This window comes from Leopardus geoffroyi, chromosome C3 (genome assembly GCF_018350155.1).
Source record: "Leopardus geoffroyi isolate Oge1 chromosome C3, O.geoffroyi_Oge1_pat1.0, whole genome shotgun sequence".
Classification (NCBI taxonomy): domain Eukaryota; kingdom Metazoa; phylum Chordata; class Mammalia; order Carnivora; family Felidae; genus Leopardus; species Leopardus geoffroyi.
Genome location: NC_059338.1, coordinates 82605683 through 82615045, shown reverse-complemented (window position 1 = coordinate 82615045; position 9363 = coordinate 82605683).

The following is a 9363-nucleotide window of genomic DNA, read 5'->3' as shown; positions in this document are numbered from 1 at the left end:
GTGATCTATAGGCTGATTGAGTTTATCTGATTAAGACAGCATCCCTATAACTAATTTACAAACTGAATGACACTGGACGTTCTTTTACACATAACATCGAACTCGTATAAATTTAACCTGTACTTTCAATTTGCTTTATCAAAATATATCCCCTTGTAAACATGGCACATTGTCTTCCTAAGAGCCTGACTCAATTTATGCTTTTACAAACAGTAAATCCAACAATTCTAGTCCGTATGGTACACTGAAAAATTATCTGATCTCTGTCAATCTGATTTTGCAAAGTGGTAACTCAGAGTTGTGGCTCAGCATCTTTTTATGATCATGACTTTCATCAATTATTTACATTTCTTCTGCTACGTGGACTGCCCATTTGTGTCATTTTTAAGTTCTGCTCTTGAGTCTTTGGTCATTTTTGTCAGTGACTTGTAAGAGATTTTAAACATCAAGATTTTAAAACATCTTAATGCCTATACATCATGAAATTCACCCCTTTCTCTTCATGTGCTGCAAATATCTGTCTCTAATATTCTGTTCACCTTTCAACTTGGACTACAGCATTAACACAAAGCAATCCTTTCAGACCAGGCTCCAGTCAAATTTACATTTTTCTTTCAAGGATGTTGAGTTACATTTTCCTGTGAAAGCCTCCCCCTATTTTCTAATGGCACTCCTGTGATTGTTATATTTAAATTCAAAAGCTCAGTGCATCAAAAATGGTTTTAAGATAAATGTGAGATAGGAGGTGCAGCTTAATCTTTTTTTTTTTAATGAAATGGCTAATTCCTTGTTCAACCATGCCTTATTAAGGATTCTTTTCCCCATTGATTTGAAATGCTTTCTTTATCATCTGTTACATTTCTACGCGTACGTGGTCCATTGATAGTTTCCTTATTTCATGTGATTGAACACTCTCTATTTATGGACCAGACTAAACCATTTAAATTTGATACAACATTGTGCACACTCAGATATTTGTCAGGCGTACGTTCTCTTCATTCCCACTGGGCCTCCTTTTGCCATCATCATTTTCCACCTACTTCTAAGGAAATAAATCAATTGATATTTTTATTGTGCTCATATCAAACTTTAAAATTATTGGGGCGCCTGTGTGGCTCCGTCGGTTGGGTGTCCGACTTCAGTTCAGGTCATGATCTCACTGTCTGTGAGTTTGAGCCCCGCATCGGGCTGTCTGCTGACAGCTCAGAGCCTGGAGCCTTCTTCGGACTCTGTGCCTCCCTCTCTCTCTCTGCCCCTCCCGCCACCTGCACTCTTTCTCAAAAATAAAATAAAAACATAAAATTTTAAAAAAAAAATTTTAAATTATTAAATGTAGATGTTAATGGAGATCTGAAAACTTTGTCTCACTGAGTCTCTTTTTAATTCCAGTACAGTTAACATATGGTATTGTGTTAGCTTCAGGGGTGCAATTAGCGATTCAACAACTACTCAGTGCTTGTCACAATACATGTACTCTTGATCCCCATCACCTATTTCCCCCACCCCCACTCACCTACCCTCTGGTAACCATCAGTTTGTTCTCTATAATTAAGAGTCTGCATCTTGTTTTCTCTCTCTCTTTTTTTCCCCTTTGTTTGTTTGTTGGTTTTGTTTCGTAAATTCCACATATGAGTGGGATGAGCTGGTATTCGTATTTCTTTGCCTGACTTCTTTTGCTTAGCATTGTACTTTCTAGTTCCATGCATGTTGTTGCAAATGGCAAGATTTCATTCTTTTTGACGGCTGAATAATATTCCATGGCATATATACATACCACATCTTCTTTATCCATTCATCTATTGATGGATACTTCGTCTCTGCTATAGTTTGGCTGTTGCAGATAATGCTGCTGTAAACATAGGGGTGCATGTATCCCTTTGAATTTGTCTTTTTGTATTCTTTGGGTAAACATCCAGTAGTGTAATCACTGGGCTGGATGGTAGTTCTATTTTTAACTTTTTGGGGAGCCTCCATACTGTGTTCCAGAGTGGCTGCACCAGTGTGCATTCCCACCAACAGCGCAGATGTAGTCTCAATAATTTATTTTTGCTTTTATTTCCCTTGCCTGAGTCTCTTTCTAAGAGAAATTTCAGTGTAAATTATTTATAATACATCAATCCTCTTAAAGTTGTTTCCGTTTTGTAAAGTAGAGTCTCATGTTTCTTTTCTAAGTGTACAATCATTTTACATACAAATCATGACAATTTTATTTTCTTTCCAACTTTGCAATGACTTCTTCTTGACAAGTGTTGTTGACTCCTACTCTCTGGAACAGAGGTACAAAATGGCGAGCTGAAAGCAAAGGCACATTTTAGCAAGGGCAAATTTTATTTTTGCCTAATTTCAGCAGATAATGTTCTTGTTCTGTTTGATTCAGATGGTACTGTAGCTAGAAAATATTCTTCAGCGTTACTGATCTGGAGGTACTCACTCCTTGGGCTTGGGCTAATAATGTTGTCTCTTTCTTGCTTTCTTTTTTTCTTACTAAAGTATAGTTGACATACAATGTTATATTGGTTTCAGGTGTACACCATATTGACTTGACAATTTTATAGACTACATCACGCAATGCTCACCGCAATAAACGTAGTCACCATCTGTCACCATACATCATTACAGTGTTGTTGACTGTATTCGTTTGCATCCCCATGACTCATTTGGTAACTGGAAATTTGTACCTCTTAATCCAATGTGTTATTTTTATTTCTTTTATAGTCCTTTGTCACTTCTGGTTCCTTTTGTTAGATTTGGGGGGAAGAAAATATGCAAACGTGCATTTACTCTTCACACTTCCTGAAGTTTAAACCCCTTCGTAAATCTGTTTGCAGCATTTTATTATTCCTGACATCTTTTACAAGAAAGAATTAGATGGATAGCTCACAGATTGTTTTGGGGACCCCAAACAGGAAGCACATTTGTGTTTAAAGCAGAAATCACCCACGTAATTATATTTATGTCAGCCTGCAAGCAGAGAGTTTCTTAATTATTATTATTGATGACTTCTACAGAGGATTTTCTGAGAAGCCTACATATGTTCTGAATCAATTGCATTGTCTCCAGTTGGTCCCAAAATACCATGACTGAACCCAAATCAGGGAGCCTAGGTAGAGGCTGGCTTCACGGCTAATTAATCTCCTTCAGGGGAAGTCAAGTAACTTACACAGTGACAGGACTGAGAGGTGGTACCCGAGCAGCAGGAGCCTGGGGCACATGCTCTCTCCTTGTGAAAGGAGCCAAGAAAAGAGAGAACATAGACCCTGTGAACTTTCTGCCTCTCAGTGGGAAGGATACTGGAGGCATTTGGTTCCTCTTACTAGAAGATACCAAGATGTCTGGCCCATGACCTGTACTCACTTGAGAAGAGCTACACAAAGGCCCTTCTGGAACATGGGGCTGTCTGCATCTTGAGGGTTCCTGTGATAGGAAGTGAATGGAGGGCCTGAAAACCGGGACAGATTAAGCGAACAAGGCCTTGTGCTAGATGACCTGGGGGGAGTTTAAAGGGAGCCACACGGTTTCTTTTCTTGTTGACTTTCCAGTTCTGTTGGTGCAAAAAAGATCATTTGATTCAAGCTAGAGAGTCCTCGTTAGGTATTCCCTAAGCAACTCGGGACTAGTCACCAGTGTGTAGATGTGAGTGAGACATAAGCACGTGAACGTGAGCAAGACACGGAACAGGGCAGATCCGTGTTCAAATCCAGAAAGGGAGACGGAAGTGATGATGGACGATTACAGAACTACAAGAAGCTGTCGTTTGCAGTAACGAAAGAACAGTGTACAAACACATAAGCCAGGTAACTCAGTTTGTATGGAGTATAGCTAAATGTCTCACAAAAAGAGGCAACTCATGGGATGTCTTAAATGATGTGTAATGGTTAGACAGACAGAAGCGCCAACCGGACATTCAGGCTAGAAAGAGCAGGAACAAAGCAATGAAGAGGAACACCGCTTAGGATCTAACCGCGTGCTGCGCGACTCTCTTAAGCATTTTAACATACATGAATTCATTTCAGCCACAACAGCCCAACTATAAAGTGGTAAAATCAACTGCAAGGGGTTCCTTGTGCTCGCCGCGTGACGTGTGGCAGCGGGATTAATGCAGGAGAGGAGGCAGAGAGGTAGGTGGCATTCGGGTCATGGGAGTCAGATTTGGAAGTCCCCAAGTGTTGGGACTCACACGCAAGGCAGTGTAACAAACAATAGTAAAAACTCTGCATTGAGGGTCAGTGAAGAACTTAAGAATGCAGATGCTTACTGATAAATTTTCTTCTTTGGAAAATAGGAAAGATAATGATGTTTCCCCTGTCTACTTAACAAGATTATCTTGAGAATAAAAAATGAGCCTATTACTAATATATAATATAATAATCTATAATAATAATATAATATATATAATAATAATATAATATAATGAGCACATTAAAGTGCTTCATGAGTTACCAGCTCCCATGCAAAATGTTGATTCTTATCATTTATAGAGGAGGATAGAGGGAAAGAGGAATTCAGGAATTCATTTTCCTGGGCATACAACAGCAAGCTGTCTGTAGGGGGAACTACATGCTGTCCAGATAACCTCAGAAATTGCTCTTATCCTAAAAAGTTTGACTGGAGCCTGGACTCTCTCTTTGCAGGGAAATAAAAGTGTTGGCTACGTTCAGGTTTCAGGATCTTTCTCTCCCAAGATAATGTGAGAAATTTACATAGTCACATTAACTTTTCCTTTTGAATATAAACGTGGGCTAAGCAACCACAGATCCCTTTTAACGTGGAGAGTAAAATCGGCACTCACAGAAAGGGTTTCTAGCAAGCATGTATAAGGCAGGCTTCCAGACATAACTCCATAAATCAATTAACAAAATGGATTATCATGCTTCCTATTGGTTTGTAATGGGTAGCTCACAGAGTTCTTCTCCCGACACCATCCCCCTGGTCAACGGTCAAACTAATTTTTATTGAGGGTCTATAATGTGTGAAATGTTGTACATAAATTATCCACAATCCATGCAACAGCCCTGTCAACAAGGTCACATCCCCAGAAGGGAGCAGAGCAGTGATACGAAGACATGCGTGTCTAACTGCAAAATCTGCTTTCTTTCTACCAAACCACATTGTTTTGCACACTTACAAAGAATCTGATTCCAAAATGGGAATTACTTGCTAGGTGAGATTTTGGGTAAGACTGTCCAATGTCCTCGGTCTCCGTTTTCTGATGTCTACAACGAGGGGATTGGACATAATAACCTTTAACGTCGCTTCTCCCTCCAACAACCTACGAGCCCTTGTTTCAAATTACAGGCATCGGTGCTGAAGGCATGCCACTCTGCTCCCCACACCCCTCCCCCAGCCAGCCAATCGACTGCATCAAGCCCGGCAGCCAGCGAGGTGACAGATGTCACAGCCCGGTCTTCCCGGAACCCCATATGCGAACCTCAGCTAAGATCTTCCATATGTCCTCACCCTCAGGGGAGACCAGAAAAACAAGCACAATCTAAGGAAAACTCCAGCACATTAACTCTGCACCTGATTCAGAAACGCAGAGAGTTTTTAGATTCCTTTTAAATGAGCCTGAGTGGCTGACAGCCAGCAAACTAAAATCTGAAGCTGACAGAAGATGGAGAAGACCTGGGAAACATTGGAGCAAAAGCCCTTGAAAATAAGAAGCGGGAACAGACCTGAAGAAAAGATGAGACACACACAGAAACTCCTTCGCACACGTAGGTATCTCACCTAGGTTGCTGGTGCTCGTCCAACACCTCCCTCTTCTGAAAAGTTCAAAAGGCCAGACAGCCACACTGGACTTCAAGGCAGCTTCAGTGAATTCTCATAAAGAAGGGATGTAATGACCTGGAATTCACTCCTCTCAGCGGCATTACTGTCCACAGGAAATGCTTTCAGCATGAGCATTCTGGATGCACTAAAGGTAGTAAGATCCAGGATCACTGGGCTCAGGAAGAGAAACCCTTAGAGCAAAGACGTCTCAGAGAGGTTGTCTTTTTCCCTCCTATCTTTTAGCCATTTGCCCCCAAAGACCTCTTCCACCTGATTACCCAAGTGGTGAACTAAAGGAAAAAGACATCCATTTCGGTATATATCATGGGGGGGAAATGTGTCTTGTGGCCGTATTATCCCGCCTCTCGTAGAGTGTTGTTCTTTCAATACACTGTAATGGAGGGCAGAAGTTAGAGCAGTTTGCCACCTGAAGTTTTAAAAGTTTGAGATTTGAAAGTTTTCCAAGATTATGGAGGAAGGGGAACATTAATTTCCTGCTCTGAGCGCCTCCTCTGTCAGACATCCTACAAGGTGCTCTCTTGAATCATCAACACTGTGAGATGGGTTCTGTGCTCATACTTGATGGATGAAGAAACCAAGGCTAATGAACTTGATGTGATTAGTTCAAGTCTACACTCCTCTTTATGGCAGTATCGTCCTTCCTGTTTAGCCCCAGACTAAATAATAATTTAAATCACTCTATTCTCAATAACTCATGCTTTGGCGAAACTAGGATTACTTGCAAATTCCCTGAATTGGTCCTTCTCTCATGCCCTCATGATGTTTGTCAATGTTCTTACTTTCGGTTGGAAAAGCCCTTTCTGGAAATCTCCACTGGCCCTCTCAGTCCCTCTTGTGAATCCTTGCTGACTCCCCCACAGAGTGACTTCCCCCCACTTCATGAAGTTATTATATACGGTGCAAAATGACATTGTAATTATCTGTTTTTGTGTCTGCAACCCAGTAAGAATGAAATACTTCTCTGAAGGCAGGACTGTGTTGTTGTTTTCCATCGCCCTGGGGCACCAGCACGAAGGAAACACTCATTCTAACTTTGGGACAGTGAGGAAGGAAGGTCAGGAGGAGGAATGATGTGATGAGGGAAAAGAGGGAGAAACTAAATGCTGGATAATATTAACTAAAGTTTTTTTTAACACTTTGTAGTTTACTAAGATGTGTTCAATTTCATTAATTCCCTTGGTCTTCAAAACCAACTTCATAAGATAAATTGGAATGAATATTAATTCCATCTCCTAAATGAACAACCAGAGGCTCAAGGAGGCAAAGCAAATGTTGCAAGAAATGAAGCAAAAAAGCAGCTTCATTCACGAGTACGTCTTCTAACTCCACATTCTTCATTTCATTTTTTTCTTTGAAAAGTTTTTAAGATTTGTTTTTAAGTACAATCTTCTCCCCCCCCCCCCCACCAACATGGGGCTCGAACTCAGAGCCCCAAAATCAAGAGTCACAGGCTCAGGGTGCCTGGGTGGCTCAGTCAGTTAAGCCTCCAACTTCAGTTCAAGTCATGGTCTCACGGTTCATGGGCTTGAGCCCCACATCAGGCTCTGTGCTGATGGCTCAGATCCTGGAGCCTTCTTCAGATTCTGTGTCTCCCTCTCTCTCTCTCTCTCTCTCTCTCTTTCTCTCTCTCTCTCTCTCTCCCCCTCTCTCTCTCAAAAATCAATAAATAAACATTAAAAAAAAGAGTCACATGCTCTACTGACTGAGCCAGCCATGCACTCTGAGTCAGCCAGAGAGCAACCAGATGATCCAGGCTCAGATAGATAGTCGTCTTCTTCACCGGGATAAGAAACACAGAAGAAGAACAGGAAAGAGACTTTGACGCTGTGTTATTTGCCTGTGGATGATGGGACAAATCACAACGTTGCTCACTGAAAACGACAGAAATTTATTCTGGAAACCAGAAGTCCAAAATCAAGGTGTCACTGGGAATGTGTTCCCTTCCAAGTCTCAGGGAAGATGCCTCCCTTGCCTCTTCCAGCTTCTGGTGACCCCAAGGGTTCCTCTGTCTTCACATGGACTTCTCCCTCTTGCCTATTCATGCCTCTCTCATCTGTCCCTTATAAAGACGTCGTCTTTGGATATAGGGCCCACGCAGGTGAGCCACGGTAGATCCATCTCAAGACCTCTCTGCAAAGACACTTCTGAGGGGTGTCCATTCAACCCACTACAGATGTATTTTATTATTATAAATCATTTTTTTTCTATTTTCTGCCCGGTTATTGCTGGGATGCAGAAAATCTCTTGATTATATGAAGATTTCTTTATACCTAGCCCTCCATTCCAAGCTCTCTTTTTAGTCTTCACTGTTTTATGAGTGAAGCTTAGAATATCTGGAGAGACAGTCACATCGTCTGCATAAATGATAATTGTGTTCCCCTCCTTTCCAATTCACAACTGCATTTGACATTCATACTTTTGAGACATGGTTCTCAAAAAGCAAAGTCTCTTAAGAGCTGGTGTAGGAGTTACTGCTAACAGTTAAAGGAAATCAAATTTGCCAAGGCACAGGAACAAAGTGAGAATGTCAGGGTAATTCAGGTCACAGACTTAAAGAGGTGTGAGGTCTTCAAAATTATTTCATTTCTTCCCTTGATTCTGCCAATGCATTTACCAAGGCTCAGCTACCTGAAGATACTTACCTGGGGTCACTCAACAGAAAAAGAATTCACAAAAAAATAAACCTTTTCCTTTTGAACCTATCATAACCAAAATGATACTTCTTTTTAATTTAATTTTTTATTTTTTAACATTTACATCCAAATTAGTTAGCATCTAGTGCAACAATGATTTCAGGAGTAGATTCCTTAATGCTCCTTACCCATTTAGCCCCTCCCCCCTCCCCCAACCCTTCCCATAACCCTCAGTTTATTCTCCATATTTATGAGTCTCTTCTGTTTTGTCCCCCTCCCTGTTTTTATATGATTTTTGTTTCCCTTCCCTTATGTTCATCTGTTTTGTCTCTTAAAGTCCTCATGTGAGTGAAGTCATATGATTTTTGTCTTTCTCTGACTAATTTCACTGAGCATAATACCCTCCAGTTCCATCCACGTAGTTGCAAATGGCAAGATAGATCTTATTTTTTTTTAATTTTTTTTTCAACGTTTATTTATTTTTTGGGGGGACAGAGAGAGACAGAGCATGAACGGGGGAGGGGCAGAGAGAGAGGGAGACACAGAATCGGAAACAGGCTCCAGGCTCTGAGCCATCAGCCCAGAGCCCGACGCTGGGCTCGAACTCACGGACCGCGAGATCGTGACGTGGCTGAAGTCGGACGCTTAACCGACTGCGCCACCCAGGCGCCCCAAGATAGATCTTATTTTTAAGGAATCTACACCCAATGTGGGACTCAAACCCACAACCCCTGGATCAAGAGTCATAGGCTCCATTGACTGAGCCAGCCGTGTGTCTCCAACATGATATTTTAACCTTGTATTACTTAGTTCAAAATCTACATTGACAGCCATTGTTTTTTAAGGCAAAGTCTCACAAGGTCTGCAAAGCCCCGAGCGATCTGGCTCCAGCCTGCCCGCCCCCCCCCCCCCCCCCCCCCCCCCCGCAACCTCACTTTCT